Source organism: Paramisgurnus dabryanus, chromosome 13 (assembly GCF_030506205.2).
Source record: "Paramisgurnus dabryanus chromosome 13, PD_genome_1.1, whole genome shotgun sequence".
NCBI lineage: Eukaryota > Metazoa > Chordata > Actinopteri > Cypriniformes > Cobitidae > Paramisgurnus > Paramisgurnus dabryanus.
Genome location: NC_133349.1, coordinates 33872201 through 33896501, shown reverse-complemented (window position 1 = coordinate 33896501; position 24301 = coordinate 33872201). Strand labels below are relative to the sequence as shown.

Sequence of the window (24301 nt, the reverse complement as noted above, 5' to 3'; positions counted from 1 at the left end):
CAGGCACGCGGGGGACCACCCGGTTTTCCATTTTGGTAGAGATGAAGTTTGGCAGCTGTGCATGCCGGCCTCCAGAATCCAGCTGTCTTCTGCAAGCATGACTGCTCATGGCCCTGGCGTTGGGCCAGTGGCGCAATGGATAACGCGTCTGACTACGGATCAGAAGATTCTAGGTTCGACTCCTGGCTGGCTCGATCGTGCTTTTACTCTTTCCTCCTGCACGTTGGGTGTCTGCTGTCCTGCGTCAACATGCCTCAGTAGAGCAGAGGACGCACACCAGGCTCTGATTGCTCAGATGGCGGAGCGCAGGACTGCAGGCAGGCAAATTAGCCTGCCGACCTTAGGTCGGTGGCCCGGAGGCATTGGACCTTTGCCTCTTGGAGGTGCTGCGATCCTTGCCTTCGAAGCCAGCTTTGCGCATAACCCGGCCGGTGAAAAAGGCAAGCGCACGTCAAAAGAGCGTTCCCTGACCGGGAATCGAACCCGGGCCGCGGCGGTGAGAGCGCCGAATCCTAGCCACTAGACCACCAGGGAGGGCACGCTGACTCTCAGACCGTGGATGCCCGGCAGACTGTGCGGAACGGAAATGGGTCTAAAGTCTCAAAGTAGTCGACAAAAAGTCACCCTGCCCCGTGTGAGTCTCGAACTCACGACCTTCAGATTATGAGACTGACGCGCTGCCTAACTGCGCCAACGAGGCACACCCGGACCGGTGACGCCTGGGTGGCCCCTTGCGTCTGGTTGCGTGGCATTTTGTGCGCCACCAGCGAGGAAACTCCTGCGAGCAGAGCACGACTGGGCTTCTTGCACTCTGGCTACCCACACTGAGGACCTTCTCATTCTTAACTTGTTACACGTACAGAAATAACTTCAAGGAGACACAGAGGGGCTATGTCATGCCCAGGATTCCTATCGTCTTTTAAATGGTGTCGAGAATGGCACGCCTGCCGTTGCTGGACGATCTTGGCGCACATGCTCTCAGTCTAGATAAAACCCATGATAAATAAACACTTACATTTGACACATTTGACACAGCTGACAGATTAATGGAATAACGTTACATATCCACAATGCAAAGTCCCAGTTACTCAGTGATCACGTGTTTGGCTCGTCTTTAGCCACATTATCAAAGGGAAAACTTTAATTGTGCTACAGTTGAAAGACTGTCCAATGTAAGCTGGTGACGTGTTCCACGTATTAGAATCTGTTAAAGTAAAAGCTCTGCGGCCGTTGCCTGTGGCTGTAAACTGTACTTCGCACTCACCTCTTGAAGAATTCCTCATTTGCCTTGTGTGCTCGAGACACAATACCACCGGTTCTTTTAAGGATGTCACCGCCGTATGGTTAACAGTTGGCTACATTAGGAGGCAACTGTGAACCATAAAGCGGCAGTGAAACGTACAGAGATGACGCTTTTTCGTTAAATTGCAATGATGGCATCCATCCGCATTTGAGCAAGTATTTTCATTGCGCGTTCATGTAGAACGAGCAGGGTCTGAGAATGGCTATTCCTTTTTGTGACCCAGTTCTAATACAGTATGTGAAAGGGAGAACGGATCGTTGTATGCAAAACCACTTTGACAGGCATCTGTTACAGGGCAAATGGAGACGGGCTGCGTGTGCTTTTGGCAAATGAAAGGCTTCAGGCACATTGTTCCTCATTTCGAGAAATCCACATTCATCACCATTTCAAGGCGGTTGTGACGAAATAAATAAGAATTAAAGATGAGCTACATGAAGGAAATAAAACCGTGAGTCATTCCAAAAATTATAACGACACATCCGCCGAGGAGGAAAAACGACTTGCTCGTGGCAGCTGCGGTCGTCAGGATGGCCGAGCGGTCTAAGGCGCTGCGTTCAGGTCGCAGTCTCCTCTGGAGGCGTGGGTTCAAATCCCACTTCTGACATTCTATTGCCCTTGTTGGAGCCCCCCGTGCTGTGTATTGTGGTTTCTTTCGAGGGAGCGTCCTTTTCAAAGAAGGCAGGAGGCAGGCACGCGGGGGACCACCCGGTTTCCCATTTTGGTAGAGATGAAGTTTGGCAGCTGTGCATGCCGGCCTCCAGAATCCAGCTGTCTTCTGCAAGCATGACTGCCCATGGCCCTGGCGTTGGGCCAGTGGCGCAATGAATAACGCGTCTGACTACGGATCAGAAGATTCTAGGTTCGACTCCTGGCTGGCTCGATCGTGCTTTTACTCCTTCCTCCTGCACGTTGGGTGTCTGCTGTCCTGCGTTAACATGCCTCAGTAGAGCAGAGGACGCACACCAGGCTCTGATTGCTCAGATGGCGGAGCGCAGGACTGCAGGCAGGCAAATTAGCCTGCCGACCTTAGGTCGGTGGCCCGGAGGCAGTGGACCTTTGCCTCTTGGAGGTGCTGCGATCCTTGCCTTCGAAGCCAGCTTTGCGCATAACCCGGCCGGTGAAAAAGGCAAGCGCACGTCAAAAGAGCGTTCCCTGACCGGGAATCGAACCCGGGCCGCGGCGGTGAGAGCGTCGAATCCTAGCCACTAGACCACCAGGGAGGGCACGCTGACTCTCAGACCGTGGATGCGCGGCAGACTGTGCGGAACGGAAATGGGTCTAAAGTCTCAAAGTAGTCGACAAAAAGTCACCCTGCCCCGTGTGAGGCTCGAACTCACGACCTTCAGATTATGAGACTGACGCGCTGCCTAACTGCGCCAACGAGGCACGCCCGGACCGGTGGCGCCTGGGTGGCCCCTTGCGTCTGGTTGCGTGGCATTTTGTGCGCCACCAGCGGGGAAACTCCTGCGAGCATGGCACGACTGGGCTTCTTGCACTCTGGCTACCCACACTGAGGACCTTCTCATTCTTAACTTGTTACACGTACAGAAATAACTTCAAGGAGACACAGAGGGGCTATGTCATGCCCAGGATTCCTATCGTCTTTTAAATGGTGTCGAGAATGGCACGCCTGCCGTTGCTGGACGATCTTGGCGCACGTGCTCTCAGTCTAGATAAAACCCATGATAAATAAACACTTACATTTGACACATTTGACACAGCTGACAGATTAATGGAATAACGTTACATATCCACAATGCAAAGTCCCAGTTACTCAGTGATCACGTGTTTGGCTCGTCTTTAGCCACATTATCAAAGGGAAAACTTTAATTGTGCTACAGTTGAAAGACTGTCCAATGTAAGCTGGTGACGTGTTCCACGTATTAGAATCTGTTAAAGAAAAAGCTCTGCGGCCGTTGCCTGTGGCAGTGCACTGTACTTCGCACTCACCTCTTGAAGAATTCCTCGTTTGCCTTGTGTGCTCGAGACACAACACCATCGGTTCTTTTAAGGATGTCACCGCCGTATGGTTAACAGTTGGCTACATTAGGAGGCAACTGTGAACCATAAAGCGGCAGTGAAACGTACAGAGATGACGCTTTTTCGTTAAATTGCAATGATGGCATCCATCCGCATTTGAGCAAGTATTTTCATTGCGCGTTCATGTAGAACGAGCAGGGTCTGAGAATGGCTATTCCTTTTTGTGACCCAGTTCTAATACAGTATGTGAAAGGGAGAACGGATCGTTGTATGCAAAACCACTTTGACAGGCATCCGTTACAGGGCAAATGGAGACGGGCTGCATGTGCTTTTGGCAAATGAAAGGCTTCAGGCACATTGTTCCTCATTTCGAGAAATCCACATTCATCACCATTTCAAGGCGGTTGTGACGAAATAAATAAGAATTAAAGATGAGCTACATGAAGGAAATAAAACCGTGAGTCATTCCAAAAATTATAACGACACATCCGCCGAGGAGGAAAAACGACTCGCTCGTGGCAGCTGCGGTCGTCAGGATGGCCGAGCGGTCTAAGGCGCTGCGTTCAGGTCGCAGTCTCCTCTGGAGGCGTGGGTTTGAATCCCACTTCTGACATTCTATTGCCCTTGTTGGAGCCCCCCGTGCTGTGTATTGTGGTTTCTTTCGAGGGAGCGTCCTTTTCAAAGAAGGCAGGAGGCAGGCACGCGGGGGACCAACCGGTTTTCTATTTTGGTAGAGATGAAGTTTGGCAGCTGTGCATGCCGGCCTCCAGAATCCAGCTGTCTTCTGCAAGCATGACTGCCCATGGCCCTGGCGTTGGGCCAGTGGCGCAATGGATAACGCGTCTGACTACGGATCAGAAGATTCTAGGTTCGACTCCTGGCTGGCTCGATCGTGCTTTTACTCCTTCCTCCTGCACGTTGGGTGTCTGCTGTCCTGCGTCAACATGCCTCAGTAGAGCAGAGGACGCACACCAGGCACTGATTGCTCAGATGGCGGAGCGCAGGACTGCAGGCAGGCAAATTAGCCTGCCGACCTTAGGTCGGTGGCCCGGAGGCAGTGGACCTTTGCCTCTTTGAGGTGCTGCGATCCTTGCCTTCGAAGCCAGCTTTGCGCATAACCCGGCCGGTGAAAAAGGCAAGCGCACGTCAAAAGAGCGTTCCCTGACCGGGAATCGAACCCGGGCCGCGGCGGTGAGAGCGCCGAATCCTAGCCACTAGACCACCAGGGAGGGCACGCTGACTCTCAGACCGTGGATGCCCGGCAGACTGTGCGGAACGGAAATGGGTCTGAAGTCTCAAAGTAGTCGACAAAAAGTCACCCTGCCCCGTGTGAGGCTCGAACTCACGACCTTCAGATTATGAGACTGACGCGCTGCCTAACTGCGCCAACGAGGCACGCCCGGACCGGTGACGCCTGGGTGGCCCCTTGCGTCTGGTTGCGTGGCATTTTGTGCGCCACCAGCGAGGAAACTCCTGCGAGCAGAGCACGACTGGGCTTCTTGCACTCTGGCTACCCACACTGAGGACCTTCTCATTCTTAACTTGTTACACGTACAGAAATAACTTCAAGGAGACACAGAGGGGCTATGTCATGCCCAGGATTCCTATCGTCTTTTAAATGGTGTCGAGAATGGCACGCCTGCCGTTGCTGGACGATCTTGGCGCACGTGCTCTCAGTCTAGATAAAACCCATGATAAATAAACACTTACATTTGACACATTTGACACAGCTGACAGATTAATGGAATAACGTTACATATCCACAATGCAAAGTCCCAGTTACTCAGTGATCACGTGTTTGGCTCGTCTTTAGCCACATTATCAAAGGGAAAACTTTAATTGTGCTACAGTTGAAAGACTGTCCAATGTAAGCTGGTGACGTGTTCCACGTATTAGAATCTGTTAAAGAAAAAGCTCTGCGGCCGTTGCCTGTGGCAGTAAACTGTACTTCGCACTCACCTCTTGAAGAATTCCTCGTTTGCCTTGTGTGCTCGAGACACAATACCACCGGTTCTTTTAAGGATGTCACCGCCGTATGGTTAACAGTTGGCTACATTAGGAGGCAACTGTGAACCATAAAGCGGCAGTGAAACGTACAGAGATGACGCTTTTTCGTTAAATTGCAATGATGGCATCCATCCGCATTTGAGCAAGTATTTTCATTGCGCGTTCATGTAGAACGAGCAGGGTCTGAGAATGGCTATTCCTTTTTGTGACCCAGTTCTAATACAGTATGTGAAAGGGAGAACGGATCGTTGTATGCAAAACCACTTTGACAGGCATCCGTTACAGGGCAAATGGAGACGGGCTGCGTGTGCTTTTGGCAAATGAAAGGCTTCAGGCACATTGTTCCTCATTTCGAGAAATCCACATTCATCACAATTTCAAGGCGGTTGTGACGAAATAAATAAGAATTAAAGATGAGCTACATGAAGGAAATAAAACCGTGAGTCATTCCAAAAATTATAACGACAGATCCGCCGAGGAGGAAAAACGACTCGCTCGTGGCAGCTGCGGTCGTCAGGATGGCCGAGCGGTCTAAGGCGCTGCGTTCAGGTCGCAGTCTCCTCTGGAGGCGTGGGTTCGAATCCCACTTCTGACATTCTATTGCCCTTGTTGGAGCCCCCCGTGCTGTGTATTGTGGTTTCTTTCGAGGGAGCGTCCTTTTCAAAGAAGGCAGGAGGCAGGCACGCGGGGGACCAACCGGTTTTCCATTTTGGTAGAGATGAAGTTTGGCAGCTGTGCATGCCGGCCTCCAGAATCCAGCTGTCTTCTGCAAGCATGACTGCCCATGGCCCTGGCGTTGGGCCAGTGGCGCAATGGATAACGCGTCTGACTACGGATCAGAAGATTCTAGGTTCGACTCCTGGCTGGCTCGATCGTGCTTTTACTCCTTCCTCCTGCACGTTGGGTGTCTGCTGTCCTGCGTCAACATGCCTCAGTAGAGCAGAGGACGCACACCAGGCTCTGATTGCTCAGATGGCGGAGCGCAGGACTGCAGGCAGGCAAATTAGCCTGCCGACCTTAGGTCGGTGGCCCGGAGGCAGTGGACCTTTGCCTCTTGGAGGTGCTGCGATCCTTGCCTTCGAAGCCAGCTTTGCGCATAACCCGGCCGGTGAAAAAGGCAAGCGCACGTCAAAAGAGCGTTCCCTGACCGGGAATCGAACCCGGGCCGCGGCGGTGAGAGCGCCGAATCCTAGCCACTAAACCACCAGGGAGGGCACGCTGACTCTCAGACCGTGGATGCCCGGCAGACTGTGCGGAACGGAAATGGGTCTGAAGTCTCAAAGTAGTCGACAAAAAGTCACCCTGCCCCGTGTGAGGCTCGAACTCACGACCTTCAGATTATGAGACTGACGCGCTGCCTAACTGCGCCAACGAGGCACGCCCGGACCGGTGGCGCCTGGGTGGCCCCTTGCCTCTGGTTGCGTGGCATTTTGTGCGCCACCAGCGAGGAAACTCCTGCGAGCAGAGCACGACTGGGCTTCTTGCACTCTGGCTACCCACACTGAGGACCTTCTCATTCTTAACTTGTTACACGTACAGAAATAACTTCAAGGAGACACAGAGGGGCTATGTCATGCCCAGGATTCCTATCGTCTTTTAAATGGTGTCGAGAATGGCACGCCTGCCGTTGCTGGACGATCTTGGCGCACGTGCTCTCAGTCTAGATAAAACCCATGATAAATAAACACTTACATTTGACACATTTGACACAGCTGACAGATTAATGGAATAACGTTACATATCCACAATGCAAAGTCCCAGTTACTCAGTGATCACGTGTTTGGCTCGTCTTTAGCCACATTATCAAAGGGAAAACTTTAATTGTGCTACAGTTGAAAGACTGTCCAATGTAAGCTGGTGACGTGTTCCACGTATTAGAATCTGTTAAAGAAAAAGCTCTGCGGCCGTTGCCTGTGGCAGTGCACTGTACTTCGCACTCACCTCTTGAAGAATTCCTCGTTTGCCTTGTGTGCTCGAGACACAACACCATCGGTTCTTTTAAGGATGTCACCGCCGTATGGTTAACAGTTGGCTACATTAGGAGGCAACTGTGAACCATAAAGCGGCAGTGAAACGTACAGAGATGACGCTTTTTCGTTAAATTGCAATGATGGCATCCATCCGCATTTGAGCAAGTATTTTCATTGCGCGTTCATGTAGAACGAGCAGGGTCTGAGAATGGCTATTCCTTTTTGTGACCCAGTTCTAATACAGTATGTGAAAGGGAGAACGGATCGTTGTATGCAAAACCACTTTGACAGGCATCCGTTACAGGGCAAATGGAGACGGGCTGCATGTGCTTTTGGCAAATGAAAGGCTTCAGGCACATTGTTCCTCATTTCGAGAAATCCACATTCATCACCATTTCAAGGCGGTTGTGACGAAATAAATAAGAATTAAAGATGAGCTACATGAAGGAAATAAAACCGTGAGTCATTCCAAAAATTATAACGACACATCCGCCGAGGAGGAAAAACGACTCGCTCGTGGCAGCTGCGGTCGTCAGGATGGCCGAGCGGTCTAAGGCGCTGCGTTCAGGTCGCAGTCTCCTCTGGAGGCGTGGGTTTGAATCCCACTTCTGACATTCTATTGCCCTTGTTGGAGCCCCCCGTGCTGTGTATTGTGGTTTCTTTCGAGGGAGCGTCCTTTTCAAAGAAGGCAGGAGGCAGGCACGCGGGGGACCAACCGGTTTTCCATTTTGGTAGAGATGAAGTTTGGCAGCTGTGCATGCCGGCCTCCAGAATCCAGCTGTCTTCTGCAAGCATGACTGCCCATGGCCCTGGCGTTGGGCCAGTGGCGCAATGGATAACGCGTCTGACTACGGATCAGAAGATTCTAGGTTCGACTCCTGGCTGGCTCGATCGTGCTTTTACTCCTTCCTCCTGCACGTTGGGTGTCTGCTGTCCTGCGTCAACATGCCTCAGTAGAGCAGAGGACGCACACCAGGCACTGATTGCTCAGATGGCGGAGCGCAGGACTGCAGGCAGGCAAATTAGCCTGCCGACCTTAGGTCGGTGGCCCGGAGGCAGTGGACCTTTGCCTCTTGGAGGTGCTGCGATCCTTGCCTTCGAAGCCAGCTTTGCGCATAACCCGGCCGGTGAAAAAGGCAAGCGCACGTCAAAAGAGCGTTCCCTGACCGGGAATCGAACCCGGGCCGCGGCGGTGAGAGCGCCGAATCCTAGCCACTAGACCACCAGGGAGGGCACGCTGACTCTCAGACCGTGGATGCCCGGCAGACTGTGCGGAACGGAAATGGGTCTAAAGTCTCAAAGTAGTCGACAAAAAGTTACCCTGCCCCGTGTGAGGCTCGAACTCACGACCTTCAGATTATGAGACTGACGCGCTGCCTAACTGCGCCAACGAGGCACGCCCGGACCGGTGACGCCTGGGTGGCCCCTTGCGTCTGGTTGCGTGGCATTTTGTGCGCCACCAGCGAGGAAACTCCTGCGAGCAGAGCACGACTGGGCTTCTTGCACTCTGGCTACCCACACTGAGGACCTTCTCATTCTTAACTTGTTACACGTACAGAAATAACTTCAAGGAGACACAGAGGGGCTATGTCATGCCCAGGATTCCTATCGTCTTTTAAATGGTGTCGAGAATGGCACGCCTGCCGTTGCTGGACGATCTTGGCGCACGTGCTCTCAGTCTAGATAAAACCCATGATAAATAAACACTTACATTTGACACATTTGACACAGCTGACAGATTAATGGAATAACGTTACATATCCACAATGCAAAGTCCCAGTTACTCAGTGATCACGTGTTTGGCTCGTCTTTAGCCACATTATCAAAGGGAAAACTTTAATTGTGCTACAGTTGAAAGACTGTCCAATGTAAGCTGGTGACGTGTTCCACGTATTAGAATCTGTTAAAGAAAAAGCTCTGCGGCCGTTGCCTGTGGCAGTAAACTGTACTTCGCACTCACCTCTTGAAGAATTCCTCGTTTGCCTTGTGTGCTCGAGACACAATACCACCGGTTCTTTTAAGGATGTCACCGCCGTATGGTTAACAGTTGGCTACATTAGGAGGCAACTGTGAACCATAAAGCGGCAGTGAAACGTACAGAGATGACGCTTTTTCGTTAAATTGCAATGATGGCATCCATCCGCATTTGAGCAAGTATTTTCATTGCGCGTTCATGTAGAACGAGCAGGGTCTGAGAATGGCTATTCCTTTTTGTGACCCAGTTCTAATACAGTATGTGAAAGGGAGAACGGATCGTTGTATGCAAAACCACTTTGACAGGCATCCGTTACAGGGCAAATGGAGACGGGCTGCGTGTGCTTTTGGCAAATGAAAGGCTTCAGGCACATTGTTCCTCATTTCGAGAAATCCACATTCATCACAATTTCAAGGCGGTTGTGACGAAATAAATAAGAATTAAAGATGAGCTACATGAAGGAAATAAAACCGTGAGTCATTCCAAAAATTATAACGACAGATCCGCCGAGGAGGAAAAACGACTCGCTCGTGGCAGCTGCGGTCGTCAGGATGGCCGAGCGGTCTAAGGCGCTGCGTTCAGGTCGCAGTCTCCTCTGGAGGCGTGGGTTCGAATCCCACTTCTGACATTCTATTGCCCTTGTTGGAGCCCCCCGTGCTGTGTATTGTGGTTTCTTTCGAGGGAGCGTCCTTTTCAAAGAAGGCAGGAGGCAGGCACGCGGGGGACCAACCGGTTTTCCATTTTGGTAGAGATGAAGTTTGGCAGCTGTGCATGCCGGCCTCCAGAATCCAGCTGTCTTCTGCAAGCATGACTGCCCATGGCCCTGGCGTTGGGCCAGTGGCGCAATGGATAACGCGTCTGACTACGGATCAGAAGATTCTAGGTTCGACTCCTGGCTGGCTCGATCGTGCTTTTACTCCTTCCTCCTGCACGTTGGGTGTCTGCTGTCCTGCGTCAACATGCCTCAGTAGAGCAGAGGACGCACACCAGGCTCTGATTGCTCAGATGGCGGAGCGCAGGACTGCAGGCAGGCAAATTAGCCTGCCGACCTTAGGTCGGTGGCCCGGAGGCAGTGGACCTTTGCCTCTTGGAGGTGCTGCGATCCTTGCCTTCGAAGCCAGCTTTGCGCATAACCCGGCCGGTGAAAAAGGCAAGCGCACGTCAAAAGAGCGTTCCCTGACCGGGAATCGAACCCGGGCCGCGACGGTGAGAGCGCCGAATCCTAGACACTAAACCACCAGGGAGGGCACGCTGACTCTCAGACCGTGGATGCCCGGCAGACTGTGCGGAACGGAAATGGGTCTGAAGTCTCAAAGTAGTCGACAAAAAGTCACCCTGCCCCGTGTGAGGCTCGAACTCACGACCTTCAGATTATGAGACTGACGCGCTGCCTAACTGCGCCAACGAGGCACGCCCGGACCGGTGGCGCCTGGGTGGCCCCTTGCCTCTGGTTGCGTGGCATTTTGTGCGCCACCAGCGAGGAAACTCCTGCGAGCAGAGCACGACTGGGCTTCTTGCACTCTGGCTACCCACACTGAGGACCTTCTCATTCTTAACTTGTTACACGTACAGAAATAACTTCAAGGAGACACAGAGGGGCTATGTCATGCCCAGGATTCCTATCGTCTTTTAAATGGTGTCGAGAATGGCACGCCTGCCGTTGCTGGACGATCTTGGCGCACGTGCTCTCAGTCTAGATAAAACCCATGATAAATAAACACTTACATTTGACACATTTGACACAGCTGACAGATTAATGGAATAACGTTACATATCCACAATGCAAAGTCCCAGTTACTCAGTGATCACGTGTTTGGCTCGTCTTTAGCCACATTATCAAAGGGAAAACTTTAATTGTGCTACAGTTGAAAGACTGTCCAATGTAAGCTGGTGACGTGTTCCACGTATTAGAATCTGTTAAAGAAAAAGCTCTGCGGCCGTTGCCTGTGGCAGTGCACTGTACTTCGCACTCACCTCTTGAAGAATTCCTCGTTTGCCTTGTGTGCTCGAGACACAACACCATCGGTTCTTTTAAGGATGTCACCGCCGTATGGTTAACAGTTGGCTACATTAGGAGGCAACTGTGAACCATAAAGCGGCAGTGAAACGTACAGAGATGACGCTTTTTCGTTAAATTGCAATGATGGCATCCATCCGCATTTGAGCAAGTATTTTCATTGCGCGTTCATGTAGAACGAGCAGGGTCTGAGAATGGCTATTCCTTTTTGTGACCCAGTTCTAATACAGTATGTGAAAGGGAGAACGGATCGTTGTATGCAAAACCACTTTGACAGGCATCCGTTACAGGGCAAATGGAGACGGGCTGCGTGTGCTTTTGGCAAATGAAAGGCTTCAGGCACATTGTTCCTCATTTCGAGAAATCCACATTCATCACCATTTCAAGGCGGTTGTGACGAAATAAATAAGAATTAAAGATGAGCTACATGAAGGAAATAAAACCGTGAGTCATTCCAAAAATTATAACGACACATCCGCCGAGGAGGAAAAACGACTCGCTCGTGGCAGCTGCGGTCGTCAGGATGGCCGAGCGGTCTAAGGCGCTGCGTTCAGGTCGCAGTCTTCTCTGGAGGCGTGGGTTCGAATCCCACTTCTGACATTCTATTGCCCTTGTTGGAGCCCCCCGTGCTGTGTATTGTGGTTTCTTTCGAGGGAGCGTCCTTTTCAAAGAAGGCAGGAGGCAGGCACGCGGGGGACCAACCGGTTTTCCATTTTGGTAGAGATGAAGTTTGGCAGCTGTGCATGCCGGCCTCCAGAATCCAGCTGTCTTCTGCAAGCATGACTGCCCATGGCCCTGGCGTTGGGCCAGTGGCGCAATGGATAACGCGTCTGACTACGGATCAGAAGATTCTAGGTTCGACTCCTGGCTGGCTCGATCGTGCTTTTACTCCTTCCTCCTGCACGTTGGGTGTCTGCTGTCCTGCGTCAACATGCCTCAGTAGAGCAGAGGACGCACACCAGGCACTGATTGCTCAGATGGCGGAGCGCAGGACTGCAGGCAGGCAAATTAGCCTGCCGACCTTAGGTCGGTGGCCCGGAGGCAGTGGACCTTTGCCTCTTGGAGGTGCTGCGATCCTTGCCTTCGAAGCCAGCTTTGCGCATAACCCGGCCGGTGAAAAAGGCAAGCGCACGTCAAAAGAGCGTTCCCTGACCGGGAATCGAACCCGGGCCACGGCGGTGAGAGCGCCGAATCCTAGCCACTAGACCACCAGGGAGGGCACGCTGACTCTCAGACCGTGGATGCCCGGCAGACTGTGCGGAACGGAAATGGGTCTAAAGTCTCAAAGTAGTCGACAAAAAGTCACCCTGCCCCGTGTGAGGCTCGAACTCACGACCTTCAGATTATGAGACTGACGCGCTGCCTAACTGCGCCAACGAGGCACGCCCGGACCGGTGACGCCTGGGTGGCCCCTTGCGTCTGGTTGCGTGGCATTTTGTGCGCCACCAGCGAGGAAACTCCTGCGAGCAGAGCACGACTGGGCTTCTTGCACTCTGGCTACCCACACTGAGGACCTTCTCATTCTTAACTTGTTACACGTACAGAAATAACTTCAAGGAGACACAGAGGGGCTATGTCATGCCCAGGATTCCTATCGTCTTTTAAATGGTGTCGAGAATGGCACGCCTGCCGTTGCTGGACGATCTTGGCGCACATGCTCTAAGTCTAGATAAAACCCATGATAAATAAACACTTACATTTGACACATTTGACACAGCTGACAGATTAATGGAATAACGTTACATATCCACAATGCAAAGTCCCAGTTACTCAGTGATCACGTGTTTGGCTCGTCTTTAGCCACATTATCAAAGGGAAAACTTTAATTGTGCTACAGTTGAAAGACTGTCCAATGTAAGCTGGTGACGTGTTCCACGTATTAGAATCTGTTAAAGAAAAAGCTCTGCGGCCGTTGCCTGTGGCAGTAAACTGTACTTCGCACTCACCTCTTGAAGAATTCCTCGTTTGCCTTGTGTGCTCGAGACACAATACCACCGGTTCTTTTAAGGATGTCACCGCCGTATGGTTAACAGTTGGCTACATTAGGAGGCAACTGTGAAACATAAAGCGGCAGTGAAACGTACAGAGATGACGCTTTTTCGTTAAATTGCAATGATGGCATCCATCCGCATTTGAGCAAGTATTTTCATTGCGCGTTCATGTAGAACGAGCAGGGTCTGAGAATGGCTATTCCTTTTTGTGACCCAGTTCTAATACAGTATGTGAAAGGGAGAATGGATCGTTGTATGCAAAACCACTTTGACAGGCATCCGTTACAGGGCAAATGGAGACGGGCTGCGTGTGCTTTTGGCAAATGAAAGGCTTCAGGCACATTGTTCCTCATTTCGAGAAATCCACATTCATCACCATTTCAAGGCGGTTGTGACGAAATAAATAAGAATTAAAGATGAGCTACATGAAGGAAATAAAACCGTGAGTCATTCCAAAAATTATAACGACACATCCGCCGAGGAGGAAAAACGACTCGCTCGTGGCAGCTGCGGTCGTCAGGATGGCCGAGCGGTCTAAGGCGCTGCGTTCAGGTCGCAGTCTCCTCTGGAGGCGTGGGTTTGAATCCCACTTCTGACATTCTATTGCCCTTGTTGGAGCCCCCCGTGCTGTGTATTGTGGTTTCTTTCGAGGGAGCGTCCTTTTCAAAGAAGGCAGGAGGCAGGCACGCGAGGGACCAACCGGTTTCCCATTTTGGTAGAGATGAAGTTTGGCAGCTGTGCATGCCGGCCTCCAGAATCCAGCTGTCTTCTGCAAGCATGACTGCCCATGGCCCTGGCGTTGGGCCAGTGGCGCAATGGATAACGCGTCTGACTACGGATCAGAAGATTCTAGGTTCGACTCCTGGCTGGCTCGATCGTGCTTTTACTCCTTCCTCCTGCACGTTGGGTGTCTGCTGTCCTGCGTCAACATGCCTCAGTAGAGCAGAGGACGCACACCAGGCTCTGATTGCTCAGATGGCGGAGCGCAGGACTGCAGGCAGGCAAATTAGCCTGCCGACCTTAGGTCGGTGGCCCGGAGGCAGTGGACCTTTGCCTCTTGGAGGTGCTGCGATCCTTGCCTTCGAAGCCAGCTTTGCGCATAACCCGGCCGGTGAAAAAGGCAAGCGCACGTCAAAAGAGCGTTCCCTGACCGGGAATCGAACCCGGGCCGCGGCGGTGAGAGCGTCGAATCCTAGCCACTAGACCACCAGGGAGGGCACGCTGACTCTCAGACCGTGGATGCGCGGCAGACTGTGCGGAACGGAAATGGGTCTAAAGTCTCAAAGTAGTCGACAAAAAGTCACCCTGCCCCGTGTGAGGCTCGAACTCACGACCTTCAGATTATGAGACTGACGCGCTGCCTAACTGTGCCAAAGAGGCACGCCCGGACCGGTGGCGCCTGGGTGGCCCCTTGCGTCTGGTTGCGTGGCATTTTGTGCGCCCCCAGCGGGGAAACTCCTGCGAGCATGGCACGACTGGGCTTCTTGCACTCCGGCTACCCACACTGAGGACCTTCTCATTCTTAACTTGTTACACGTACAGAAATAACTTCAAGGAGACACAGAGGGGCTATGTCATGCCCAGGAATCCTATCGTCTTTTAAATGGTGTCGAGAATGGCACGCCTGCCGTTGCTGGACGATCTTGGCGCACGTGCTCTCAGTCTAGATAAAACCCATGATAAATAAACACTTACATTTGACACATTTGACACAGCTGACAGATTAATGGAATAACGTTACATATCCACAATGCAAAGTCCCAGTTACTCAGTGATCACGTGTTTGGCTCGTCTTTAGCCACTTTATCAAAGGGAAAACTTTAATTGTGCTACAGTTGAAAGACTGTCCAATGTAAGCTGGTGACGTGTTCCACGTATTAGAATCTGTTAAAGAAAAAGCTCTGCGGCCGTTGCCTGTGGCAGTAAACTGTACTTCGCACTCACCTCTTGAAGAATTCCTCGTTTGCCTTGTGTGCTCGAGACACAATACCACCGGTTCTTTTAAGGATGTCACCGCCGTATGGTTAACAGTTGGCTACATTAGGAGGCAACTGTGAACCATAAAGCGGCAGTGAAACGTACAGAGATGACACTTTTTCGTTAAATTGCAATGATGGCATCCATCCGCATTTGAGCAAGTATTTTCATTGCGCGTTCATGTAGAACGAGCAGGGTCTGAGAATGGCTATTCCTTTTTGTGACCCAGTTCTAATACAGTATGTGAAAGGGAGAACGGATCGTTGTATGCAAAACCACTTTGACAGGCATCCGTTACAGGGCAAATGGAGACGGGCTGCGTGTGCTTTTGGCAAATGAAAGGCTTCAGGCACATTGTTCCTCATTTCGAGAAATCCACATTCATCACCATTTCAAGGCGGTTGTGACGAAATAAATAAGAATTAAAGATGAGCTACATGAAGGAAATAAAACCGTGAGTCATTCCAAAAATTATAACGACACATCCGCCGAGGAGGAAAAACGACTCGCTCGTGGCAGCTGGGGTCGTCAGGATGGCCGAGCGGTCTAAGGCGCTGCGTTCAGGTCGCAGTCTCCTCTGGAGGCGTGGGTTTGAATCCCACTTCTGACATTCTATTGCCCTTGTTGGAGCCCCCCGTGCTGTGTATTGTGGTTTCTTTCGAGGGAGCGTCCTTTTCAAAGAAGGCAGGAGGCAGGCACGCGGGGGACCAACCGGTTTCCCATTTTGGTAGAGATGAAGTTTGGCAGCTGTGCATGCCGGCCTCCAGAATCCAGCTGTCTTCTGCAAGCATGACTGCCCATGGCCCTGGCGTTGGGCCAGTGGCGCAATGGATAACGCGTCTGACTACGGATCAGAAGATTCTAGGTTCGACTCCTGGCTGGCTCGATCGTGCTTTTACTCCTTCCTCCTGCACGTTGGGTGTCTGCTGTCCTGCGTCAACATGCCTCAGTAGAGCAGAGGACGCACACCAGGCTCTGATTGCTCAGATGGCAGAGCGCAGGACTGCAGGCAGGCAAATTAGCCTGCCGACCTTAGGTCGGTGGCCCGGAGGCAGTGGACCTTTGCCTCTTGGAGGTGCTGCGATCCTTGCCTTCGAAGCCAGCTTTGCGCATAACCCGGCCGGTGAAAAAGGCAAGCGCACGTCAAAAGAACGTTCCCTGACCGGGAATCGAACCCGGGCCGCGGCGGTGAGAGCGTCGAATCCTAGCCACTAGACCACCAGGGAGGGCACGCTGACTCTCAGACCGTGGATGCCCGGCAGACTGTGCGGAACGGAAATGGGTCTAAAGTCTCAAAGTAGTCGACAAAAAGTCACCCTGCCCCGTGTGAGTCTCGAACTCACGACCTTCAGATTATGAGACTGACGCGCTGCCTAACTGCGCCAACGAGGCACACCCGGACCGGTGACGCCTGGGTGGCCCCTTGCGTCTGGTTGCGTGGCATTTTGTGCGCCACCAGCGAGGAAACTCCTGCGAGCAGAGCACGACTGGGCTTCTTGCACTCTGGCTACCCACACTGAGGACCTTCTCATTCTTAACTTGTTACACGTACAGAAATAACTTCAAGGAGACACAGAGGGGCTATGTCATGCCCAGGATTCCTATCGTCTTTTAAATGGTGTCGAGAATGGCACGCCTGCCGTTGCTGGACGATCTTGGCGCACATGCTCTCAGTCTAGATAAAACCCATGATAAATAAACACTTACATTTGACACATTTGACACAGCTGACAGATTAATGGAATAACGTTACATATCCACAATGCAAAGTCCCAGTTACTCAGTGATCACGTGTTTGGCTCGTCTTTAGCCACATTATCAAAGGGAAAACTTTAATTGTGCTACAGTTGAAAGACTGTCCAATGTAAGCTGGTGACGTGTTCCACGTATTAGAATCTGTTAAAGTAAAAGCTCTGCGGCCGTTGCCTGTGGCTGTAAACTGTACTTCGCACTCACCTCTTGAAGAATTCCTCATTTGCCTTGTGTGCTCGAGACACAATACCACCGGTTCTTTTAAGGATGTCACCGCCGTATGGTTAACAGTTGGCTACATTAGGAGGCAACTGTGAACCATAAAGCGGCAGTGAAACGTACAGAGATGACGCTTTTTCGTTAAATTGCAATGATGGCATCCATCCGCATTTGAGCAAGTATTTTCATTGCGCGTTCATGTAGAACGAGCAGGGTCTGAGAATGGCTATTCCTTTTTGTGACCCAGTTCTAATACAGTATGTGAAAGGGAGAACGGATCGTTGTATGCAAAACCACTTTGACAGGCATCTGTTACAGGGCAAATGGAGACGGGCTGCGTGTGCTTTTGGCAAATGAAAGGCTTCAGGCACATTGTTCCTCATTTCGAGAAATCCACATTCATCACCATTTCAAGGCGGTTGTGACGAAATAAATAAGAATTAAAGATGAGCTACATGAAGGAAATAAAACCGTGAGTCATTCCAAAAATTATAACGACACATCCGCCGAGGAGGAAAAACGACTTGCTCGTGGCAGCTGCGGTCGTCAGGATGGCCGAGCGGTCTAAGGCGCTGCGTTCAGGTCGCAGTCTCCTCTGGAGGCGTGGGTTCAAATCCCACTTCTGACATTCTATTGCCCTTGTTGGAGCCCCCCGTGCTGTGTATTGTGGTTTCTTTCGAGGGAGCGTCCTTTTCAAAGAAGGCAGGAGGCAGGCACGCGGGGGACCACCCGGTTTCCCATTTTGGTAGAGATGAAGTTTGGCAGCTGTGCATGCCGGCCTCCAGAATCCAGCTGTCTTCTGCAAGCATGACTGCCCATGGCCCTGGCGTTGGGCCAGTGGCGCAATGAATAACGCGTCTGACTACGGATCAGAAGATTCTAGGTTCGACTCCTGGCTGGCTCGATCGTGCTTTTACTCCTTCCTCCTGCACGTTGGGTGTCTGCTGTCCTGCGTTAACATGCCTCAGTAGAGCAGAGGACGCACACCAGGCTCTGATTGCTCAGATGGCGGAGCGCAGGACTGCAGGCAGGCAAATTAGCCTGCCGACCTTAGGTCGGTGGCCCGGAGGCAGTGGACCTTTGCCTCTTGGAGGTGCTGCGATCCTTGCCTTCGAAGCCAGCTTTGCGCATAACCCGGCCGGTGAAAAAGGCAAGCGCACGTCAAAAGAGCGTTCCCTGACCGGGAATCGAACCCGGGCCGCGGCGGTGAGAGCGTCGAATCCTAGCCACTAGACCACCAGGGAGGGCACGCTGACTCTCAGACCGTGGATGCGCGGCAGACTGTGCGGAACGGAAATGGGTCTAAAGTCTCAAAGTAGTCGACAAAAAGTCACCCTGCCCCGTGTGAGGCTCGAACTCACGACCTTCAGATTATGAGACTGACGCGCTGCCTAACTGCGCCAACGAGGCACGCCCGGACCGGTGGCGCCTGGGTGGCCCCTTGCGTCTGGTTGCGTGGCATTTTGTGCGCCACCAGCGGGGAAACTCCTGCGAGCATGGCACGACTGGGCTTCTTGCACTCTGGCTACCCACACTGAGGACCTTCTCATTCTTAACTTGTTACACGTACAGAAATAACTTCAAGGAGACACAGAGGGGCTATGTCATGCCCAGGATTCCTATCGTCTTTTAAATGGTGTCGAGAATGGCACGCCTGCCGTTGCTGGACGATCTTGGCGCACGTGCTCTCAGTCTAGATAAAACCCATGATAAATAAACACTTACATTTGACACATTTGACACAGCTGACAGATTAATGGAATAACGTTACATATCCACAATGCAAAGTCCCAGTTACTCAGTGATCACGTGTTTGGCTCGTCTTTAGCCACATTATCAAAGGGAAAACTTTAATTGTGCTACAGTTGAAAGACTGTCCAATGTAAGCTGGTGACGTGTTCCACGTATTAGAATCTGTTAAAGAAAAAGCTCTGCGGCCGTTGCCTGTGGCAGTGCACTGTACTTCGCACTCACCTCTTGAAGAATTCCTCGTTTGCCTTGTGTGCTCGAGACACAACACCATCGGTTCTTTTAAGGATGTCACCGCCGTATGGTTAACAGTTGGCTACATTAGGAGGCAACTGTGAACCATAAAGCGGCAGTGAAACGTACAGAGATGACGCTTTTTCGTTAAATTGCAATGATGGCATCCATCCGCATTTGAGCAAGTATTTTCATTGCGCGTTCATGTAGAACGAGCAGGGTCTGAGAATGGCTATTCCTTTTTGTGACCCAGTTCTAATACAGTATGTGAAAGGGAGAACGGATCGTTGTATGCAAAACCACTTTGACAGGCATCCGTTACAGGGCAAATGGAGACGGGCTGCATGTGCTTTTGGCAAATGAAAGGCTTCAGGCACATTGTTCCTCATTTCGAGAAATCCACATTCATCACCATTTCAAGGCGGTTGTGACGAAATAAATAAGAATTAAAGATGAGCTACATGAAGGAAATAAAACCGTGAGTCATTCCAAAAATTATAACGACACATCCGCCGAGGAGGAAAAACGACTCGCTCGTGGCAGCTGCGGTCGTCAGGATGGCCGAGCGGTCTAAGGCGCTGCGTTCAGGTCGCAGTCTCCTCTGGAGGCGTGGGTTTGAATCCCACTTCTGACATTCTATTGCCCTTGTTGGAGCCCCCCGTGCTGTGTATTGTGGTTTCTTTCGAGGGAGCGTCCTTTTCAAAGAAGGCAGGAGGCAGGCACGCGGGGGACCAACCGGTTTTCCATTTTGGTAGAGATGAAGTTTGGCAGCTGTGCATGCCGGCCTCCAGAATCCAGCTGTCTTCTGCAAGCATGACTGCCCATGGCCCTGGCGTTGGGCCAGTGGCGCAATGGATAACGCGTCTGACTACGGATCAGAAGATTCTAGGTTCGACTCCTGGCTGGCTCGATCGTGCTTTTACTCCTTCCTCCTGCACGTTGGGTGTCTGCTGTCCTGCGTCAACATGCCTCAGTAGAGCAGAGGACGCACACCAGGCACTGATTGCTCAGATGGCGGAGCGCAGGACTGCAGGCAGGCAAATTAGCCTGCCGACCTTAGGTCGGTGGCCCGGAGGCAGTGGACCTTTGCCTCTTTGAGGTGCTGCGATCCTTGCCTTCGAAGCCAGCTTTGCGCATAACCCGGCCGGTGAAAAAGGCAAGCGCACGTCAAAAGAGCGTTCCCTGACCGGGAATCGAACCCGGGCCGCGGCGGTGAGAGCGCCGAATCCTAGCCACTAGACCACCAGGGAGGGCACGCTGACTCTCAGACCGTGGATGCCCGGCAGACTGTGCGGAACGGAAATGGGTCTGAAGTCTCAAAGTAGTCGACAAAAAGTCACCCTGCCCCGTGTGAGGCTCGAACTCACGACCTTCAGATTATGAGACTGACGCGCTGCCTAACTGCGCCAACGAGGCACGCCCGGACCGGTGACGCCTGGGTGGCCCCTTGCGTCTGGTTGCGTGGCATTTTGTGCGCCACCAGCGAGGAAACTCCTGCGAGCAGAGCACGACTGGGCTTCTTGCACTCTGGCTACCCACACTGAGGACCTTCTCATTCTTAACTTGTTACACGTACAGAAATAACTTCAAGGAGACACAGAGGGGCTATGTCATGCCCAGGATTCCTATCGTCTTTTAAATGGTGTCGAGAATGGCACGCCTGCCGTTGCTGGACGATCTTGGCGCACGTGCTCTCAGTCTAGATAAAACCCATGATAAATAAACACTTACATTTGACACATTTGACACAGCTGACAGATTAATGGAATAACGTTACATATCCACAATGCAAAGTCCCAGTTACTCAGTGATCACGTGTTTGGCTCGTCTTTAGCCACATTATCAAAGGGAAAACTTTAATTGTGCTACAGTTGAAAGACTGTCCAATGTAAGCTGGTGACGTGTTCCACGTATTAGAATCTGTTAAAGAAAAAGCTCTGCGGCCATTGCCTGTGGCAGTAAACTGTACTTCGCACTCACCTCTTGAAGAATTCCTCGTTTGCCTTGTGTGCTCGAGACACAATACCACCGGTTCTTTTAAGGATGTCACCGCCGTATGGTTAACAGTTGGCTACATTAGGAGGCAACTGTGAACCATAAAGCGGCAGTGAAACGTACAGAGATGACGCTTTTTCGTTAAATTGCAATGATGGCATCCATCCGCATTTGAGCAAGTATTTTCATTGCGCGTTCATGTAGAACGAGCAGGGTCTGAGAATGGCTATTCCTTTTTGTGACCCAGTTCTAATACAGTATGTGAAAGGGAGAACGGATCGTTGTATGCAAAACCACTTTGACAGGCATCCGTTACAGGGCAAATGGAGACGGGCTGCGTGTGCTTTTGGCAAATGAAAGGCTTCAGGCACATTGTTCCTCATTTCGAGAAATCCACATTCATCACAATTTCAAGGCGGTTGTGACGAAATAAATAAGAATTAAAGATGAGCTACATGAAGGAAATAAAACCGTGAGTCATTCCAAAAATTATAACGACAGATCCGCCGAGGAGGAAAAACGACTCGCTCGTGGCAGCTGCGGTCGTCAGGATGGCCGAGCGGTCTAAGGCGCTGCGTTCAGGTCGCAGTCTCCTCTGGAGGCGTGGGTTCGAATCCCACTTCTGACATTCTATTGCCCTTGTTGGAGCCCCCCGTGCTGTGTATTGTGGTTTCTTTCGAGGGAGCGTCCTTTTCAAAGAAGGCAGGAGGCAGGCACGCGGGGGACCAACCGGTTTTCCATTTTGGTAGAGATGAAGTTTGGCAGCTGTGCATGCCGGCCTCCAGAATCCAGCTGTCTTCTGCAAGCATGACTGCCCATGGCCCTGGCGTTGGGCCAGTGGCGCAATGGATAACGCGTCTGACTACGGATCAGAAGATTCTAGGTTCGACTCCTGGCTGGCTCGATCGTGCTTTTACTCCTTCCTCCTGCACGTTGGGTGTCTGCTGTCCTGCGTCAACATGCCTCAGTAGAGCAGAGGACGCACACCAGGCTCTGATTGCTCAGATGGCGGAGCGCAGGACTGCAGGCAGGCAAATTAGCCTGCCGACCTTAGGTCGGTGGCCCGGAGGCAGTGGACCTTTGCCTCTTGGAGGTGCTGCGATCCTTGCCTTCGAAGCCAGCTTTGCGCATAACCCGGCCGGTGAAAAAGGCAAGCGCACGTCAAAAGAGCGTTCCCTGACCGGGAATCGAACCCGGGCCGCGGCGGTGAGAGCGCCGAATCCTAGCCACTAAACCACCAGGGAGGGCACGCTGACTCTCAGACCGTGGATGCCCGGCAGACTGTGCGGAACGGAAATGGGTCTGAAGTCTCAAAGTAGTCGACAAAAAGTCACCCTGCCCCGTGTGAGGCTCGAACTCACGACCTTCAGATTATGAGACTGACGCGCTGCCTAACTGCGCCAACGAGGCACGCCCGGACCGGTGGCGCCTGGGTGGCCCCTTGCCTCTGGTTGCGTGGCATTTTGTGCGCCACCAGCGAGGAAACTCCTGCGAGCAGAGCACGACTGGGCTTCTTGCACTCTGGCTACCCACACTGAGGACCTTCTCATTCTTAACTTGTTACACGTACAGAAATAACTTCAAGGAGACACAGAGGGGCTATGTCATGCCCAGGATTCCTATCGTCTTTTAAATGGTGTCGAGAATGGCACGCCTGCCGTTGCTGGACGATCTTGGCGCACGTGCTCTCAGTCTAGATAAAACCCATGATAAATAAACACTTACATTTGACACATTTGACACAGCTGACAGATTAATGGAATAACGTTACATATCCACAATGCAAAGTCCCAGTTACTCAGTGATCACGTGTTTGGCTCGTCTTTAGCCACATTATCAAAGGGAAAACTTTAATTGTGCTACAGTTGAAAGACTGTCCAATGTAAGCTGGTGACGTGTTCCACGTATTAGAATCTGTTAAAGAAAAAGCTCTGCGGCCGTTGCCTGTGGCAGTGCACTGTACTTCGCACTCACCTCTTGAAGAATTCCTCGTTTGCCTTGTGTGCTCGAGACACAACACCATCGGTTCTTTTAAGGATGTCACCGCCGTATGGTTAACAGTTGGCTACATTAGGAGGCAACTGTGAACCATAAAGCGGCAGTGAAACGTACAGAGATGACGCTTTTTCGTTAAATTGCAATGATGGCATCCATCCGCATTTGAGCAAGTATTTTCATTGCGCGTTCATGTAGAACGAGCAGGGTCTGAGAATGGCTATTCCTTTTTGTGACCCAGTTCTAATACAGTATGTGAAAGGGAGAACGGATCGTTGTATGCAAAACCACTTTGACAGGCATCCGTTACAGGGCAAATGGAGACGGGCTGCATGTGCTTTTGGCAAATGAAAGGCTTCAGGCACATTGTTCCTCATTTCGAGAAATCCACATTCATCACCATTTCAAGGCGGTTGTGACGAAATAAATAAGAATTAAAGATGAGCTACATGAAGGAAATAAAACCGTGAGTCATTCCAAAAATTATAACGACACATCCGCCGAGGAGGAAAAACGACTCGCTCGTGGCAGCTGCGGTCGTCAGGATGGCCGAGCGGTCTAAGGCGCTGCGTTCAGGTCGCAGTCTCCTCTGGAGGCGTGGGTTTGAATCCCACTTCTGACATTCTATTGCCCTTGTTGGAGCCCCCCGTGCTGTGTATTGTGGTTTCTTTCGAGGGAGCGTCCTTTTCAAAGAAGGCAGGAGGCAGGCACGCGGGGGACCAACCGGTTTTCCATTTTGGTAGAGATGAAGTTTGGCAGCTGTGCATGCCGGCCTCCAGAATCCAGCTGTCTTCTGCAAGCATGACTGCCCATGGCCCTGGCGTTGGGCAAGTGGCGCAATGGATAACGCGTCTGACTACGGATCAGAAGATTCTAGGTTCGACTCCTGGCTGGCTCGATCGTGCTTTTACTCCTTCCTCCTGCACGTTGGGTGTCTGCTGTCCTGCGTCAACATGCCTCAGTAGAGCAGAGGACGCACACCAGGCACTGATTGCTCAGATGGCGGAGCGCAGGACTGCAGGCAGGCAAATTAGCCTGCCGACCTTAGGTCGGTGGCCCGGAGGCAGTGGACCTTTGCCTCTTGGAGGTGCTGCGATCCTTGCCTTCGAAGCCAGCTTTGCGCATAACCCGGCCGGT

At 51.7% G+C, this 24301-nt stretch overlaps 44 non-coding genes across 44 annotated transcripts; 25 read left to right on the top strand and 19 right to left on the bottom strand.

The window, feature by feature from the left end:
• Positions 1-121: 121 nt before the first annotated feature.
• On the top strand, positions 122-194 carry trnar-acg (transfer RNA arginine (anticodon ACG)). The gene has a single exon. It is a non-coding gene; the product is annotated as a tRNA-Arg (tRNA).
• Positions 195-462: 268 nt separating this feature from the next.
• trnae-cuc (transfer RNA glutamic acid (anticodon CUC)) lies at positions 463-534 on the bottom strand. The gene has a single exon. It is a non-coding gene; the product is annotated as a tRNA-Glu (tRNA).
• Positions 535-626: 92 nt separating this feature from the next.
• trnam-cau (transfer RNA methionine (anticodon CAU)) lies at positions 627-700 on the bottom strand. Its single transcript has one exon. It is a non-coding gene; the product is annotated as a tRNA-Met (tRNA).
• Positions 701-1824: 1124 nt separating this feature from the next.
• On the top strand, positions 1825-1907 carry trnal-cag (transfer RNA leucine (anticodon CAG)). The gene has a single exon. It is a non-coding gene; the product is annotated as a tRNA-Leu (tRNA).
• Positions 1908-2110: 203 nt separating this feature from the next.
• trnar-acg (transfer RNA arginine (anticodon ACG)) lies at positions 2111-2183 on the top strand. Its single transcript has one exon. It is a non-coding gene; the product is annotated as a tRNA-Arg (tRNA).
• A 432-nt stretch (positions 2184-2615) lies between these two features.
• On the bottom strand, positions 2616-2689 carry trnam-cau (transfer RNA methionine (anticodon CAU)). Its single transcript has one exon. It is a non-coding gene; the product is annotated as a tRNA-Met (tRNA).
• Positions 2690-3813: 1124 nt separating this feature from the next.
• trnal-cag (transfer RNA leucine (anticodon CAG)) lies at positions 3814-3896 on the top strand. Its single transcript has one exon. It is a non-coding gene; the product is annotated as a tRNA-Leu (tRNA).
• Positions 3897-4099: 203 nt separating this feature from the next.
• On the top strand, positions 4100-4172 carry trnar-acg (transfer RNA arginine (anticodon ACG)). The gene has a single exon. It is a non-coding gene; the product is annotated as a tRNA-Arg (tRNA).
• A 268-nt stretch (positions 4173-4440) lies between these two features.
• On the bottom strand, positions 4441-4512 carry trnae-cuc (transfer RNA glutamic acid (anticodon CUC)). Its single transcript has one exon. It is a non-coding gene; the product is annotated as a tRNA-Glu (tRNA).
• A 92-nt stretch (positions 4513-4604) lies between these two features.
• On the bottom strand, positions 4605-4678 carry trnam-cau (transfer RNA methionine (anticodon CAU)). The gene has a single exon. It is a non-coding gene; the product is annotated as a tRNA-Met (tRNA).
• Positions 4679-5802: 1124 nt separating this feature from the next.
• On the top strand, positions 5803-5885 carry trnal-cag (transfer RNA leucine (anticodon CAG)). Its single transcript has one exon. It is a non-coding gene; the product is annotated as a tRNA-Leu (tRNA).
• Positions 5886-6088: 203 nt separating this feature from the next.
• trnar-acg (transfer RNA arginine (anticodon ACG)) lies at positions 6089-6161 on the top strand. The gene has a single exon. It is a non-coding gene; the product is annotated as a tRNA-Arg (tRNA).
• Positions 6162-6429: 268 nt separating this feature from the next.
• Positions 6430-6501, bottom strand: trnae-cuc (transfer RNA glutamic acid (anticodon CUC)). The gene has a single exon. It is a non-coding gene; the product is annotated as a tRNA-Glu (tRNA).
• A 92-nt stretch (positions 6502-6593) lies between these two features.
• On the bottom strand, positions 6594-6667 carry trnam-cau (transfer RNA methionine (anticodon CAU)). The gene has a single exon. It is a non-coding gene; the product is annotated as a tRNA-Met (tRNA).
• A 1124-nt stretch (positions 6668-7791) lies between these two features.
• Positions 7792-7874, top strand: trnal-cag (transfer RNA leucine (anticodon CAG)). The gene has a single exon. It is a non-coding gene; the product is annotated as a tRNA-Leu (tRNA).
• A 203-nt stretch (positions 7875-8077) lies between these two features.
• trnar-acg (transfer RNA arginine (anticodon ACG)) lies at positions 8078-8150 on the top strand. Its single transcript has one exon. It is a non-coding gene; the product is annotated as a tRNA-Arg (tRNA).
• Positions 8151-8418: 268 nt separating this feature from the next.
• Positions 8419-8490, bottom strand: trnae-cuc (transfer RNA glutamic acid (anticodon CUC)). The gene has a single exon. It is a non-coding gene; the product is annotated as a tRNA-Glu (tRNA).
• Positions 8491-8582: 92 nt separating this feature from the next.
• Positions 8583-8656, bottom strand: trnam-cau (transfer RNA methionine (anticodon CAU)). Its single transcript has one exon. It is a non-coding gene; the product is annotated as a tRNA-Met (tRNA).
• A 1124-nt stretch (positions 8657-9780) lies between these two features.
• On the top strand, positions 9781-9863 carry trnal-cag (transfer RNA leucine (anticodon CAG)). The gene has a single exon. It is a non-coding gene; the product is annotated as a tRNA-Leu (tRNA).
• Positions 9864-10066: 203 nt separating this feature from the next.
• Positions 10067-10139, top strand: trnar-acg (transfer RNA arginine (anticodon ACG)). The gene has a single exon. It is a non-coding gene; the product is annotated as a tRNA-Arg (tRNA).
• A 432-nt stretch (positions 10140-10571) lies between these two features.
• On the bottom strand, positions 10572-10645 carry trnam-cau (transfer RNA methionine (anticodon CAU)). The gene has a single exon. It is a non-coding gene; the product is annotated as a tRNA-Met (tRNA).
• A 1124-nt stretch (positions 10646-11769) lies between these two features.
• On the top strand, positions 11770-11852 carry trnal-cag (transfer RNA leucine (anticodon CAG)). Its single transcript has one exon. It is a non-coding gene; the product is annotated as a tRNA-Leu (tRNA).
• A 203-nt stretch (positions 11853-12055) lies between these two features.
• Positions 12056-12128, top strand: trnar-acg (transfer RNA arginine (anticodon ACG)). Its single transcript has one exon. It is a non-coding gene; the product is annotated as a tRNA-Arg (tRNA).
• A 268-nt stretch (positions 12129-12396) lies between these two features.
• On the bottom strand, positions 12397-12468 carry trnae-cuc (transfer RNA glutamic acid (anticodon CUC)). Its single transcript has one exon. It is a non-coding gene; the product is annotated as a tRNA-Glu (tRNA).
• A 92-nt stretch (positions 12469-12560) lies between these two features.
• trnam-cau (transfer RNA methionine (anticodon CAU)) lies at positions 12561-12634 on the bottom strand. Its single transcript has one exon. It is a non-coding gene; the product is annotated as a tRNA-Met (tRNA).
• Positions 12635-13758: 1124 nt separating this feature from the next.
• On the top strand, positions 13759-13841 carry trnal-cag (transfer RNA leucine (anticodon CAG)). The gene has a single exon. It is a non-coding gene; the product is annotated as a tRNA-Leu (tRNA).
• A 203-nt stretch (positions 13842-14044) lies between these two features.
• On the top strand, positions 14045-14117 carry trnar-acg (transfer RNA arginine (anticodon ACG)). Its single transcript has one exon. It is a non-coding gene; the product is annotated as a tRNA-Arg (tRNA).
• A 432-nt stretch (positions 14118-14549) lies between these two features.
• trnam-cau (transfer RNA methionine (anticodon CAU)) lies at positions 14550-14623 on the bottom strand. The gene has a single exon. It is a non-coding gene; the product is annotated as a tRNA-Met (tRNA).
• A 1124-nt stretch (positions 14624-15747) lies between these two features.
• Positions 15748-15830, top strand: trnal-cag (transfer RNA leucine (anticodon CAG)). The gene has a single exon. It is a non-coding gene; the product is annotated as a tRNA-Leu (tRNA).
• Positions 15831-16033: 203 nt separating this feature from the next.
• trnar-acg (transfer RNA arginine (anticodon ACG)) lies at positions 16034-16106 on the top strand. Its single transcript has one exon. It is a non-coding gene; the product is annotated as a tRNA-Arg (tRNA).
• Positions 16107-16538: 432 nt separating this feature from the next.
• On the bottom strand, positions 16539-16612 carry trnam-cau (transfer RNA methionine (anticodon CAU)). Its single transcript has one exon. It is a non-coding gene; the product is annotated as a tRNA-Met (tRNA).
• Positions 16613-17736: 1124 nt separating this feature from the next.
• trnal-cag (transfer RNA leucine (anticodon CAG)) lies at positions 17737-17819 on the top strand. The gene has a single exon. It is a non-coding gene; the product is annotated as a tRNA-Leu (tRNA).
• A 203-nt stretch (positions 17820-18022) lies between these two features.
• On the top strand, positions 18023-18095 carry trnar-acg (transfer RNA arginine (anticodon ACG)). The gene has a single exon. It is a non-coding gene; the product is annotated as a tRNA-Arg (tRNA).
• A 432-nt stretch (positions 18096-18527) lies between these two features.
• trnam-cau (transfer RNA methionine (anticodon CAU)) lies at positions 18528-18601 on the bottom strand. The gene has a single exon. It is a non-coding gene; the product is annotated as a tRNA-Met (tRNA).
• Positions 18602-19725: 1124 nt separating this feature from the next.
• On the top strand, positions 19726-19808 carry trnal-cag (transfer RNA leucine (anticodon CAG)). Its single transcript has one exon. It is a non-coding gene; the product is annotated as a tRNA-Leu (tRNA).
• A 203-nt stretch (positions 19809-20011) lies between these two features.
• On the top strand, positions 20012-20084 carry trnar-acg (transfer RNA arginine (anticodon ACG)). Its single transcript has one exon. It is a non-coding gene; the product is annotated as a tRNA-Arg (tRNA).
• Positions 20085-20352: 268 nt separating this feature from the next.
• Positions 20353-20424, bottom strand: trnae-cuc (transfer RNA glutamic acid (anticodon CUC)). The gene has a single exon. It is a non-coding gene; the product is annotated as a tRNA-Glu (tRNA).
• A 92-nt stretch (positions 20425-20516) lies between these two features.
• On the bottom strand, positions 20517-20590 carry trnam-cau (transfer RNA methionine (anticodon CAU)). Its single transcript has one exon. It is a non-coding gene; the product is annotated as a tRNA-Met (tRNA).
• Positions 20591-21714: 1124 nt separating this feature from the next.
• On the top strand, positions 21715-21797 carry trnal-cag (transfer RNA leucine (anticodon CAG)). The gene has a single exon. It is a non-coding gene; the product is annotated as a tRNA-Leu (tRNA).
• A 203-nt stretch (positions 21798-22000) lies between these two features.
• trnar-acg (transfer RNA arginine (anticodon ACG)) lies at positions 22001-22073 on the top strand. The gene has a single exon. It is a non-coding gene; the product is annotated as a tRNA-Arg (tRNA).
• A 268-nt stretch (positions 22074-22341) lies between these two features.
• Positions 22342-22413, bottom strand: trnae-cuc (transfer RNA glutamic acid (anticodon CUC)). Its single transcript has one exon. It is a non-coding gene; the product is annotated as a tRNA-Glu (tRNA).
• A 92-nt stretch (positions 22414-22505) lies between these two features.
• On the bottom strand, positions 22506-22579 carry trnam-cau (transfer RNA methionine (anticodon CAU)). Its single transcript has one exon. It is a non-coding gene; the product is annotated as a tRNA-Met (tRNA).
• A 1124-nt stretch (positions 22580-23703) lies between these two features.
• On the top strand, positions 23704-23786 carry trnal-cag (transfer RNA leucine (anticodon CAG)). The gene has a single exon. It is a non-coding gene; the product is annotated as a tRNA-Leu (tRNA).
• Positions 23787-23989: 203 nt separating this feature from the next.
• Positions 23990-24062, top strand: trnar-acg (transfer RNA arginine (anticodon ACG)). The gene has a single exon. It is a non-coding gene; the product is annotated as a tRNA-Arg (tRNA).
• Positions 24063-24301: the final 239 nt, after the last annotated feature.